Genomic DNA, 14,565 nt, shown 5'->3' on the forward strand with positions numbered 1-14,565 from the left:
GAAATCTGCTGTCATCCTTGAGGTTGCTCCTTTGAAGATATTATGTCTTCTTTCTATAGCCATTTTTAAGAATTCTCCTTTTGTCTTTGCTTTTCAATAGTTTTATCACAATGTGTCTACATATGATTTATTGTGTAATTATCTTGCTTCAGGTTTGTAGAGCTCCACAAAAATGTTTATCAATCTTTTCCATTAATTTTGTTCAATTCTCAGCTGTTGTTTCTTCTGATATTTCTTCTACTCTAGTCTTTCTTTTCCAATGTCACATATTTAAGACCTTTTTACTATGCCCTGTGTGCTTCTCAAGCTCTTTTCTTGATTTTCAGTCTTTTCTCTCCTTATACTTCAGGTAGTATATTTTCTTTTACCTATCTTCCACTTTACTAATCCTGTGTTTTACTGTGTCCAATCTGCCAGTAAACCCAACCAACAATTTCTTACTTTTAGATATTATATATCAGTTATAGAACTAACTTTTGTTGATTTTAAAGATATCTCAATTCTCTGATTATATTTTCTGTTTTATCTATTTTCTCCATTCTTCTATTTTTATCAAAATTGTTATTTCAAAGTATGTGTCTGCTAACTCCAATAGATGGATCATCTTCTGAAGTTGCATCCCTCGGTAATCAGTTAATTGGTGACTAATGGTTCTAATTTAATACCACCCATTTTAATAAAAACAAAAACAAAACAAAAAACCCACAGTGGCACTAGATGAGGTTGTCTTCCATGGGAGAAACATTACAATTGCCTCTTTTTAGCAATCAAAAAAGAGGACTTGGTACTTCAATCTTTCATTTCTAAGTTGAATTGATTTTGGATAAACTCAATCTACCTTTGGTTTGTTTTCGTCTTTGACCCTAGACTTCCCAATTTTCCATTGAAATATTTTTCAAATTGTTAACTGGGATACGTATCTTTGAAGGAAGTAAATGAAGAAAAAGTCTATGACTTTACTTATTAGTTCTTTCTTTAGGCATCACCAGAATTCAGCAAATATCTTAAGTGACAAATGTCTTAAATGTCTCAAGTCTTCAATTTCGTCATACTTACCCTATGTAACCACTAAAGTCTGAATTGGTTTCTCTGAATCTCAGTCTTTTGCCAGGAACAAGAATGGATTGTTAATCCTTTTCTTTCCCCCTTAAAAAAAAAGAAATAAAGAAAATACAGCTGTGGATCAAAAATTTGCCACTCCTTCCAAGACTTTCAACTGAAAATATTGTGTTCATTCAAACTGCTTAATCTAGAGGTTGTTTTCCCTTCACCATCACAATACGGTGGACAAGTCAGCTTTATTTTTCAGAGGTTTTTGGTTTAGGTGTTTTTTCATCTTTCCTCTGCAGTCTTAAAATTCATCACATGTCTTTGGAGGAAACAGGTTATATGTTTATGGCTGCTCAGCTACAGTCTTGTTTTTCCAGTGCTGTATAATCACTGAACAATCTACTGGTTTTCCTTTCTGCATAGTGGCTTGCTGCCTAGGCTAAGCCAGATACTTCCCCTCTTCCTGGTGCTCCAAATTGACAAATTTTCCCCAAAAAGAATGGCTAAAGATGTAGAGGAGGAAAACTTTTTCCTTTTTCCACGTAGGTTCTTTGACTGGTCTAATAATTAAATTGACATAAGATAGACTAACAGGAGAAAAACAATTTTGATTTTGTATGTGTGGGAGTTCATAGAAATATGAGACTTAAAAAAGTGACCAGAGCAGGCAGATTCTATATCTTTTAGACAAAGAAACAATAAGTGTGTAAAGAATTGACAAGTTTGGGCTTCGGGTTGTAAATTAGTGAAGAAATAATAATGTTTATTTAATAGCCTTCTCAGTCCTACTTTCCTACATCTAGTGATAAGGATGTTTCTTTTTCTTCTGGTTCAGGGAGGGTATCTTTCACATGGGAAATTTATTTCCTGCTTTCAGGGGGACAAAGGAGGGTCAGAGTGTTCTTCTTGTACTGGTTGCTATTAAGGTAACTTTAATACAAATTAATCAATATGCTAAAGTGATATAATTTGGGGCAGCCTGCCCTGAACCTCATCACAGGTCATCTCACTTCTCCATGGTCCTCCAATGTCCAACGTATTAGCTGCTAGATTTTGTTGCTTCTTCAGCAATATGATACTTTAAATATATTATTTTTATATTTTATCTGCCTTTTGTAGTTGTTCTTTGTAGTAGTATTGATATGGCATGAATTAATTCATCTCTTAGATTAGATTTTCTAGATTTGATTTCTCTCTAAATAGTGGGTTTTTTAGAGCATGGAGATGTTTAGCCAAAGGATAGCAAATTATTATTTATAAAGTTACTTTTGGAAATAAAATAACATTAATAAAATTTCCATATAATCTTGAAAATGTGTAAATATTTTAATAAATATTTTGCTTTCTCTTATTATTTATGGTAAAATTCTAGTGCCTTACACAGCACTGTGTCTGTTACAGCATGCTTATGCTATGTCCATACTATTTTGAGCATAGATAAACCTTGTTATGTTGTAGTATAGAGGGAGTTCATTAAGACCATAGAAAGAACAATTATTTTTGTGGTTTTCTCCATGTTGTTTTGCAATCTTTCTTATTAAGGCAATTTTGAATTTGCTTGATTTCTGCCAATGGCAACCTGTTCTCAAACTTTGATTCTTTGTCTTCATTACCCACAGTTTTCTCCCTACTAACAAAGTTTATTAGTCAAACTAATAGGCATGAATCGCGATTCATTAATTGAAACTTCAGATTCATTGGTTTTAATAAATAAAAGCCCATAGTCACTTCTTAAAGCACTTTTAGACGAAGTTAATTTCTTTTAATCATTTTTGTATCTTCTTTTTTCTATTTTGTATGAAAATAATTAATAGAAATTGATTCATTAAAAATAACCAAATGAGCAGCTGATGACATAACTTCTTTTCTCCATCAGATCAACCTTATTGATCTAATGAAATCATTAGCCAGTTTTTGTCCATGCATTGGAAAAAGAAAGAAAAAAAGGAAAGATAACCAGACGATTGAGTTTGCACCATGATGAAGCTAGAAAACTTAAAATCCTGATATTCTTTTCAGGTTATATCATTTTCAAATGCTCTTCTGTTAACCAGGATTTAAAAATTTCAAAAAGACATTTATAGACTTTTTATCAGTTTTTGCGACTAAATCATAAGAAATGTAAGGGAGAGCCAATTTAGTTTTATGACCTTAATGCGGCAATATTTCTTGTGTTAATTCAGTTTTCTGGTGTTATCACAAAATGTTTTGTTTCAAGACAGCAGCATGTAATTTTGAGTTATTTTTAATCTCTTTTTATTATATTAATTTTAGTAAAAATTCCAAATATACAAAATGTTTTGCATATAACAAATAATTTAATATATATGGATATATATATAAACATACATATACAAATATATACACACATGACAAATAAGTATATAAATAACATTCTATTATACTCTCTAATGCTAGTAAATATAACTTTTAATTAGTATCTTGTCACATCTTTGAAAAAGAGTTTTTATTAATTGTGTGGTCAGCTTTCAAAGTTGAGTGAAAGTTTACTTGACAGTTACAGCGCTTGAACTCTTGTATAGTAAATTAGATTCTATAAAGCTCTGATGTATTATTTGGAGTTTAACAAAACTACATGATGCTGTACTACTTGGGTACCAGCAGGAACCGACTCTTGGGAGAAGAAATTATAGCTGGGAGCAATTAAGACTGATTAGTCTGTGGCTGAGAAAATCAAAATGGAAAGAAACTTCTCTTGGGGGAATTAGAAGTTGCATTCCCAAGCATTTCTGAGTTGAGCGCAATTCTCAGAGGAATTTAGGGTTGAGGAAAAATGTGAATTTCATATGTTTGGGGGTTTTCTCAGATTATTTAATGTCTGCATAACTACTATGTGTTGATTCTTTTAGATATTTGCAAGAAAAAGAAATTCAAGAAAATTAACCAATTTTTCTTTTTACATATTTCCCAAGTTTTTCTTACACCCCAAGATTTTCCTAATATTTTCATTTGATTTTATGGGTAGAATATAGATGGTTTCATAACTTCTTACTTTTCATTTTACAGAGGTTAGGATAGCTGTGGTTTCTGAGAAATTGGCAAAGAACATAAATATCAGTTCTTTTGAAAAAAGTTAACATTATTGTATATGAGATTGGTTTGAATTATCCTTTAGAAACTATAAAATATTCCAATTGAAATTTTAATCAAGAAATATGCAGAAACTTTATACATAGTTTTTAAAACTGCCATCCTGGATAAAAAATGGTTTCTAAAGAGCTAGATAAAAATGTGTTTGAAAAAGCAAAAGAAATTAAATAAAATGGCAATAGAATGTGTAGTTATACCAGTTTCTTTTGCTTTATATAATTATAGATATGCATTAGAAACATATTTCTTCTGAATAGCCGAATGGGTCACTAATAAATTATAAATATAAATTAAATAGAAAGTTTTTTTAAAGACTTTTTAGTAATCTATCAGAGATTCATTTATTCTAATTCTATTTGTCAGTTGGTGTTAATTTTGTTGTTTTATGTGGATACTTTTGTTAGTATATTGAACCTTCTATAGCAGAAATAGTATGAATTAATATTAGACAATTATAAGCAATGAACAGATAGAATGAGTTATTTTTAAATGTAATAATCTATTTAACATGATATTCATCTGTATCCAGATTTTCACAATCATTTTCCTTTCTTTTTTCCCCTTCTTTCCTTCCTCCCTTCCTCCCTTCCCTCCCTCCCTCCTTCCTACTTCCTTCCTTCCTCCTCCCTCCCTCCCTCCTTCCTACTTCCTTCCTTCCTTTCTTCCTCCCTCCCTCCCTCCCTCCTTCCCTCCCTCCCTCCCTCCCTCCTCCCTCCCTCCCTCCCTTCCTTCCTTCCTTCCTTCTTTCCTTCCTCCCTTTCTCCCTTCCTCCCTTCCTCCCTTCCTCCCTCCCTCCCTCCCTCCCTCCCTCCCCTCCCTCCCTTCCTTCCTCCTTCCTTCCTTCCTTCCTTCCTTCCTTCCTTCCTTCCTTCCTCCCTTCCTCCCTCCTTTCCTCCCTTTCTCCCTTTCTTCCTTCCTCTCTTTCTGTCTCCCTCTCCCTCCCTCCCTTCCTCACATATGAGGAAAAAAGTGAAGGTCAACTTTTAAAATATATTCCAGATAATCATCTGGAAGACTTATAGTTCAAAAAATAATGTGAACAATATAAGAGAGGGGATACATAATAATTAACTTCAAAAGACATGGCTTGGTGGGATGAATTACTGAACAAAAAGTTTTCTTGGATTTTATTTTCAGGGATACTAGTATATCTCTTTGTAACCTCAGTTTTCTTATTTCGTGTTACTGCTTTAACCACTTTAGAGAATGATTATACTAACTCTGGATGCCAGATAATTGGATAACCTTAATATCACACATTGAAGAAAAGCTTTATTGGAAATATATTAAGGATAGTACACTTCATTTCTAGTTTGGGACAATTATTGACTAAATTATAGAAAGTCATAGTTTAAAATTCAGCACACTTATTGACCAGAAATTCTATAAAAGTGAACCAGTGGCTGGTTATTGCCAAATTGATTTTCTATTTCCTAAACCAGTAGTACTTAACTTTTTATCTTTTAAGTCCCATGAATTCTTCTATAAAAAAAAAAAAACAAAAACAATTTTCAACATAAGAAATGCAAAATCTAATTTTATTTCTGGATTGGAAATGCATATATTTGCATGCATTATGATGCCATTCACAGTAATAGTTAGAAACATAAGTCATTGCATTAATGTTAAAGGTATAGGTTTTTGTCATTAGAAATTTTATATCTGATAATACCGTATCTCTTGGACAGGGCAAATCACATTATTGTCATCAGTAGGTTATAGAGCTGCTACCTAGGCTGACAAAACAGTTAAACATGGCCAGCAAATTGGGGGTGGTGTGGTGTGGAATTCTAAAGAGAACCACAAAACCATTAGAAAGAAAACCCAGGAAATTAGTTAAGCACAAGCCTCGATTTCTACATTTGTCCTCCTATACCATCCGTAATGGGTCGGGTCAGCAGCATATTCCTATTTGCAACTGGATGTGGGCCTTGAGTTAGAAATAATCCTTGAATTAGGAAAGCAATTCTTGTCACTGATGGTCTTCAAACTGGGACACCTGCAATCTGGGAGTGTAAGAAAACTTTCCAAGGGGTAAGAGAGCCCAGGTGTTTCAAGGGACATTTTTTAGATCTTCCAATTTCATTTTAACTCTTTTCTAAAGTTAGTCTGTGACTGTTTTCACAATAATACTTCTTCCATTATTATCCCCCCTCATCCCTAATCTTGTTATGAGCTTTATAGCCCTTTGGATACCTCTGTGGAAGCTTTAACGACTGACAAAGCACAAAATACCCTTAAAGATTTCCATCTTTTCCTCCTCTTAAATATTTTCTAAAGCACAGAGCATGGCATTTGAAAGCAGGGTATTTTGGTGTATATGGAATCCTCATGGAATTCAGGTATTTAGTAGAGTTGTGCTGTGGGATTAATGGCTACATTATTCAGTTTTTTTCTTTCCAAAGAATACCATGACATCTCTTCTATCTTATAAATGACTATAATTCAGATATATGTAGCATATTCATTTATATTGTATCTCATACAAAGTATGAGAAACTATATTTTGTACTCTTAAAAATTATAAATGTGGATAAAATAAATATATTTTGATTTCTATCAGTTTAATCTTGATAAGAAAAAATGTAGTAATCAATATTACAAAATGATTTATTTCTCATAGAAGACAAGTCAGATTTTGCCAAGTAAGCTATATTGCGAACATTTCCATAAATGGAGTAATCAAAATATGCCAGGTCAAGATTTGGATGGAAAAAATTGATATGATTAAAAAGTTATCAAAATATTTTATTGAAAAAATTGTATTGCAATAAACTATATTTTTTCATTTTTTTCCAACTCCTTCTGAGTAGGCAGGTGTCTCCAAGACCACTCCTAGGTTTGAAGATTTAGTAGCAAGTCTCACAGGACTCTGCATAGAGGGAAAAAAAAATGCTCTCAAAAAGAAGAGTTACTTCTACTTAGTTAAATCTTTTCTGGTATACTTTTTAGACACTGAGAAATGTAATCCTAATCTTTGACCAACAAATCCTTTGGCAGATCATGTGGTTTCAAATTTTCTGCTTTCAAGGCAATTGGAGAACAAAATATTTGATGTTAACTGATATATTATTAAAATCATTGTTGATGATATATCACATATGAGTATCCTTTCATTTGTTTGTCATTTATTTGTTCAAACATTTATTCAATAAATATAATTAACACTATATACTCTAATTACACTTGTGCTTTGGACAGAAATATTAAATGAGACACTGCACCTACCCTGGTGAGTTTGACGTCTATTAGGAGAAACTATTACAATGTAGTAAATGATGTGGTAGTAGCAGGTTTGAGAAATCTGGTTTCACTTGGTGGAATCACCTGTATCAGAATGGTTTTCCAAAGGAGTTGGTAGAGACTATGGAAAAAGATGCAACAAACTAAGGTTTAGACATGGCTTTTTAAAAGATATTTATATTGCCTGCAACCTAAATCACTAAAACTGGAAAATGGATAAGCAAACAGTGGTTCATCCTCGCATTGGAATATTACTGAGCAAAAAATGGAACAGACTGCAGGTACATGCAACAGTGTGTATAAATCTCAAATGTGTTGTGCTAAGTGAAAGAAGCCAGATTCAAAATTATGCTTCTATTTATATGATATTCTGAAAAAGGAAAAAATACGGGAACAGAAAACAGATTAATAGTTCCTGGGGCTTCGGGAAGGAGAAGTTGACTGCAAAAAGGATGGGGGAATTTTTGGAGGTGATAAAATTGCTCTACATTTTGGTGGTAGTCAAGTCTCAGAACCTCTCACTAAAAAGGGTGATAATTGTTGAATATAAATTACACCTTAATTTAAAAACAAAAAGAAGTAATAGTTCACGTGAACTTGAATGGGCAAGTGTACACATACATACCCACTCACAAAACTCAGGTGACTTATTCCTTGCTCCTCTTGTTTCCTTGTGGAATGCTTCTCAGCAGTGCTGCTGGATTTTAGGCAGGATAGTTGTTGATTGCCTGGGGCTCTAGTATGCTTTGCAGGATGTTTGGTAACTGACAATCACCTGCTAAATGACAGGAGAATCCAAAAACATTTCCCAAAGTCCTCTGCACCCCAGCTGAAAATCACATGCTGGACATGTTTTCCCTGGACTTTTTTCCAATGAAGAGGAGTGAATTCTCTAATTCGTCAGTACTAAGACAAAATTGGCGTAGTTGGCTCACTCTTTCCTTTAATGGAGGAGCGTGGGGTAAGGGAGGACTGCCTACCTGTAGATAAATACCTTCTAATCTGCTCTCTCCCTTGAGAAGTAGACTTGATTTTGCTCCTGGCCACATTTTGGGATTAGGAAGCCTGAAAGGAAAATTTGCATGAGCATTAATAATGCCATCTGCCAGCATACCTGTCTCATGTCCTCCTAGCTAGCTTTTATTTTTTAAATTTATTTTATTTTATTTTATTTAGGTGAGGCAACCCTTGGTTGACCTCACAGATTGCAAGAAACTTGTCAGTTTACAATCCCTTATTTTTTATTTGTCACACCTACAGCAACTGGTCTTCTGAGGTGGTCTCCCATCCAAGTACCAAGCAGGCCCGACCCTGCTTAGCTTCTGAGATCAGACAGGTTTGGGCTTGTTCAGGGTAGCATGGTAGTAGACTCTAGCTAACTTTTAGCAGTAATAGAGATGGCATTTCATTCTCCATCAGTTTGACTCCTGTGTCTGTCTTATCAGATCTTGGGAAGGAATGAGGGGAATGTAATATATATATCCATGCCCCCAAATTTGTATAATGTCAATTAGTAGAGGCATCAATGGGTTATTACACATCTTCCAACCTTCAGTCTTTGTCATAACACACACCCTGAGCATATTAACCCAGATGTTGCAACTCAAAGCAATACTACAACATCGTGAACTTTCTGGATTAGTTCAGTGGATGTGTACTAAAAACCAGTGCCATTCACTTCTCACAGCACACCCGTTGTTTCTAAGTTCTTCCTCCACCTTTGAATGTAAGGTCAAGGTTACATAGCAAGCAGTCTCTGTCCTGGTAACCCAGTGTCAGGCTCTCTAATTGTGTCACTGACTGATCCACACTAACTCCTGCACTGCAATTTGTACTCTGCACACAGTATAAATGAAACCTCCAGTGTTAGGTGGAGACAAGTTTTTCCTTTGAAGCATGGAACCACTTTTTTTTAAAAGCAAGAAAGTCTTTATTTTGTGGGATAATGGAAGTGTCATAACATGGAACATTATCAGATCTTTTTGTCAGTGACTTCAAAAGCTAGACACACTACCACATATATTTTGAGGTTGAAAATTCTTGTTTGAAAATAGTATGGATAGCATTCTGAGATGACAGAGGTGTACTAGCCTCTGAAAAAAAAATTAACTAGTCAATTTATTCCTCCTACATTATTAGAGAGCTCTTCCAGAATGTTTTTGTTAGCGTCCTTGTTCTTTCCTTGACACAATCCCACAGAATATTTGTAACTAGTGAGCTAATCTAATAAATTATATAGCTAAAATGTCATTTTGTACTATTTAAATTCCCCACCTTCTTCTAAGTGGTTGACAATGTCTTCACATGTAGCATTACCTCTTTCTACTCTTTAGCATTTGTCTTTTAAGAGGGCTTTCAGTGGTTTAGCCAAAATTGTTTTGGGTGGGCTTCAGGCACTAGAGCAGAGTTTGTGTGAATAATGTGGGGTTCTCACACTCCTTCAGGTAATACGCATAAACAATTCTTTGCTTTGTAAATACCAGCCTCTGGAACAGATTTTCTGAATTTCTTCTTATTAGAATTTGCATATATAGCAAATGTGAGTATATTCTGTGTTATATTATCTGATTAGGGCTGCTATGCAGTTTTATTTTGGAGGAACATTTAATTCAACAAACATTTATTGAGTACCTAAGATATACTGGGAATAAAAAAAAATAATATATATATATACACGCACTTATATATATGCATATATAGTATAACTCTGTGCTAGACATTCTTCTAAATATTTCTGTAAATTGATTCATTTTAATCCTCACAGCAATGCTATGAGGCAATTCCCATTATTAACATCTCCAATCTATAGATAAGGAAACTGGTTCAAAGGGGTTAAGTAAACTGCCCAAGGTCCTATAACTGGTGAGTAGTCAAATGGGTTTGACCTCTTAAATTAGGCTCAAGTCTGTAAGGATTAATGTTGGAAGAGAATAATAAAAGTTCCATTTCAAAGATAATTTTGTGTCTGCATATAACAAAAACAACACACATATGTACTAAATTTCTGCAGAATGGATTGATTATGAGATGATTGTTTTTTAAGTGGTATTATTTTGTTCATATTTATAGTTATTTTTATCCTCAGAATTACTTGTTCCTTCCATAACTTCTTCTAACAAATAATATTACTTTTGCATACATGTAGAAGCAAATTTTACAGAAATAGAAAATGTAGGTTTATTACAGGACAGTATAACAATTTTGCCTTTTAATTTGTAAATGTTTAAAAATCTCCTATTAATAGTGGCCTCTTTTGTCTTAGAAAGAGAGCTTTACAAAATAGTGAAAAGACTGTATTAAGAATATGTATGCTAGTCAGATTGATCAAAAAGCAGAAGCAAAAATTGATAGCTTTTAAATATATTTATAAAATATTATTTAACTTCATCATTAAGATTTGTTTGTAAAGACACCATCATGCACTATGTAATTTTACTTTTACCCTATAGTCACTGATATGCATGTAAACTTGGTAGAATGGTTTTTATAAATATATCAAAATAAATCAGATCTAAACCAAACCCAAACCAGAGCTGCGTATAATATTTACTACAATAGATACCAGTGCACAGGGAGAACTTACTTCTAGATCATATGTTCGCTTATTAGGTTTTGAAAAATACAGCAATGATATACAAACGGGAAATAATTTAGGTGCAGGGATTTGTTAGACTATTTTTTAATTTTAATTTTAATTTTAATTATCTACTTGTTTTTTATTTAATACTTTTTATTTTTCAGTTATAGTTGACATACAATATTATATTAGTTTCAGGTGTACAACAGTGACCAGCCATCTATAGAACCCACGAAGTGATCACTCTGATTAATCTAACACTCATCTAACACCGTACATAGTTCTTACAATATTATTCGCTATATTCCTTATACTATGCTTTACATCCTTATGGCTATTTTATAACACCAATTCATATTTCTTAATCCCTATCTCCTTTTTCTCCCACTCCCCTGTGAAACTCTTTTCATCTGGTAACCCTCAAAATGTTCTCTGTACATATGAGTATTTTCTGTTTTATTTGTTTATTTTGTTTTTAGATTCCACATGTAAGTGAAACTTATGGCATTCATCTTTTTCTGCTAAACTTATTCCACTCACCACAGTACTCTCTAGGTCCATCCATCTTGTTGCAGATAGCAAGATTTCATTCATCTATCTATTTATTTATATCATTGAAAAATACTTCATTGTATATGTGTACCACCATTTCTTTATCCATTCATCCATTGATGAATACCCAGGATGATCCCTATCTTGGCTGTTGTAAATAATGCTGCAATGATCATATGGGATGTGCATGTCCCTTCAAGGTAGTATTTTAGGTTTCATTGGATAAACACCCAGAAGTGGAATTACTGGGTCCTTCTTCATCTCTCGTTATAGCCTTTGTTTTAAAGTCTATTTTGTCCAGTAAAAGTATTGCTACCTCAAAGCCTCCTTAAACTATCCTCATTCTTTTGGATTCTTTTTCTTGTTGCTGTTCTCATTGGGAGTCTTTCGCTACCCTATTCTCTAAATCACTGATTCGATCCTTCGCTTTATCCAATCTGTTGATTCCCTCTAATGTATTCTTCATCTAATGTATTCTTCATCTAAGATATCGTATTCTTTATTTCTGACTTGTTCCCTTTTATGCTTTCCATCTCCATTTTTATGTTTTCTATATCTTTGTTAAAGTTCTCACTGAGTTCACCTACACTTCCACTAAGTTAATTGAGTATCACTATAAATAGTGTTTTGAACTCTGCATCTTTATTGCTTGTCTTTATTTTGTTTAGTTCTTTTTCTGCAGCTTTGTTCTGTTCTTTCATGTGGGGCATGTTTCTTTGTTTCCTTATTTTATTTGCCCCCTTGTTTTTGTTTCTATGTATTAGGTAGGGCTCCTAAGTCTCCAGGTCTTAATAGAGTGACTTTATGTAGTAGGTGTCCTGTGTGGCCCAGTGGCACAGTCTTCTCTGGTCACTTGAGCCAGGTGCTCAGGATGTGTCCCTTGTGTGGGTTGTGTGCGTCCTCTTATTGTAGTTGACCCTGAGTTGCTATCTGCATGTCGATAAAAGGGATTGACCTTTGGGCTGATTGGTCGTGAGGACTGGCTGGTGAAGGGCTAATCCTATGGAGCAGGATTTACTTTAGCAAGGCTCTGATGCCTGCCAGTTGCCATTTTGGTGTGTTCTCCTCAGGGGCAGCCCTGGGTCCTTGGCCTTTGGCTTCGTTTGAACACCAGGTAGTATACCACATGTGGTGGCCCAAGAGTCTCCTGGGAGGGGCCCAGCTGTAGGCCAAGTTCATCTGCAGCCTGTGCACTTTTGGAGATTCCTGGTAAGAGTCACCAAGCAATCTGTAGATGGCTGCCACCCATGTTGGGCTTAGAGGTGCCTTGAGAGGTCAAGCCAGGGACCAAGGCCAGCTGCCACTGGTGCTGGGTTTGGGGCTGGTTAGCTAGAGATACTGGGCATGCCGAGGCCAGATGCTGCTTCTTTGGGTTTTGTGAGGCTTTGAGAGATTTTAGGAAAGTCTGAAGCATGAACTGAGACAGGCCATTTGTATGGAAAAAACTATGGTAGGCAGCTTGGGTGGGCCCACAAGTTGGGAGGGACGGGGTCCCAGGGAATCACTTAAGTGGAGCAACCTGTGTTAACCAGGTTGGAGGAGGCTCAAATATGGCAGCCACCTGCCTCTGAATGCAGGAAAGGGGATGGGTTCAACAAAGGAACAATGGTTATTTTCAACAATTCTGTCCAGGAGAAAGCTTCCCCTCCAGCCCTTTCTCTGAAGTCAGACAACTCAGTTCCTCCCCATGTGTCCCTGGCACTCTTCAAACAGCTGCCCCAGTACTTGAACTCAGCGAGTGAGTCCATCACTGAGTATGTCCACACATGGGTCCTTCGTGTGGAATGTCTATGACTCTGCAGCCCTCTGTTTCACTCAGCCACAATCTCTGCTAGTTTTCACAGCTGGAGGTAGTGCGGACTTCTCTTCCCAACACTGGAACCCTGGACTGGGGATCCTAGTGTGGAGCTGGGACCCCTCACTCTTCTGGAGGATGAGGCTTCATAGCTGAGGTATCCCTCCCAATTCTTGACCACCATACTCTGTTGTGGGACTGGTCAGTTTTGTGTCTCCGTCTCTCCTACGAGTCTCAAGGTCACCTCTTACATATGTTTCCAGTGTAGGACTTCTGTTCAGCCAGACCTCAGGCGACTCCCGATGATGGTTGTTCTGTAGTTTTATTGTAGTTTTGATGTGGTTGTGGGAGGTGAGCACAGTGTCTATGTTCTACATCATCTTGATGGGACTCAGACTATCTTTTTTTGAAAAGTTATTTATATCAGTGCAATCTTCTATAGGTATAAAAAGAATGTAATTATTCTTTCAGTTTATTTATTCTAAGTGGACAAAATGCTTAGAAATTAAATCAGGGAAAATGATCTTTTGGTTAGGTAAATAAAGAGAAAAGATTAAGGGAGATAATAGCTCTTTGAATATTTTATGCTTCTTTTGTTGACTTTAATATATGTCTTACATTTTGGTTATGAACCATAACTTTTTATGTTAAACGTTTTCCTCAAAGTGGTTAGTTTGTTGGTGATACGTGGCAAGTGAGGCTGGTGACACTGCTGCCTTCTGGGAGAAAAGGAAGAGTGGCCTACATTCTTCTGTCCTTCACTTTTAAATCAGACTCATAATGAAGAAGGTAAACTTTTAATGACTTTATAAATAATTAACCTTAGTCAACTTTGGTAATTAAATTAAGCAAATCACTTAATTTTCAGATATAATTGCATGAATTGAAAAAACCGAAAGCTGGTGAGAGATTAAGTTTGCATCTCTTAGAATTTTGAGGAATATTTAGTAACTTAAAAGTGGAATAGGTGATACCAGCAGTACAAGTGTACTTAACTAGAACTTTGGAGACCTGGGTCTAAGTCTCTGCCCTTCTACACACCAGCTGAATCATTTTGGTAAACCACTTAAACTCTTGGAAATTGGCTTATTACTCAAAGTGAAAGCTAAAAGAGGAAAATGATGAACTATGTCTTTTTGGTCTCTTCTCCATCTGTAACTTGAGTTTACAAAGATAACTCGTTCTCTTCTTGTTCTTGTTCTCCTAAAGATGAGTTAGGTCTGGAGGCCCTGGAGTA

General features: G+C 35.1%; 1 non-coding gene across 1 annotated transcript; it reads left to right on the forward strand.

The window, feature by feature from the left end:
- Positions 1-2,888: 2,888 nt before the first annotated feature.
- LOC118609485 lies at positions 2,889-2,977 on the forward strand. The gene has a single exon (XR_004953461.1). It is a non-coding gene; the product is annotated as a small nucleolar SNORD12/SNORD106 (small nucleolar RNA).
- Positions 2,978-14,565: the final 11,588 nt, after the last annotated feature.

This window comes from Rousettus aegyptiacus, unplaced genomic scaffold (genome assembly GCF_014176215.1).
Source record: "Rousettus aegyptiacus isolate mRouAeg1 unplaced genomic scaffold, mRouAeg1.p scaffold_m13_p_11, whole genome shotgun sequence".
Lineage (NCBI taxonomy): Eukaryota > Metazoa > Chordata > Mammalia > Chiroptera > Pteropodidae > Rousettus > Rousettus aegyptiacus.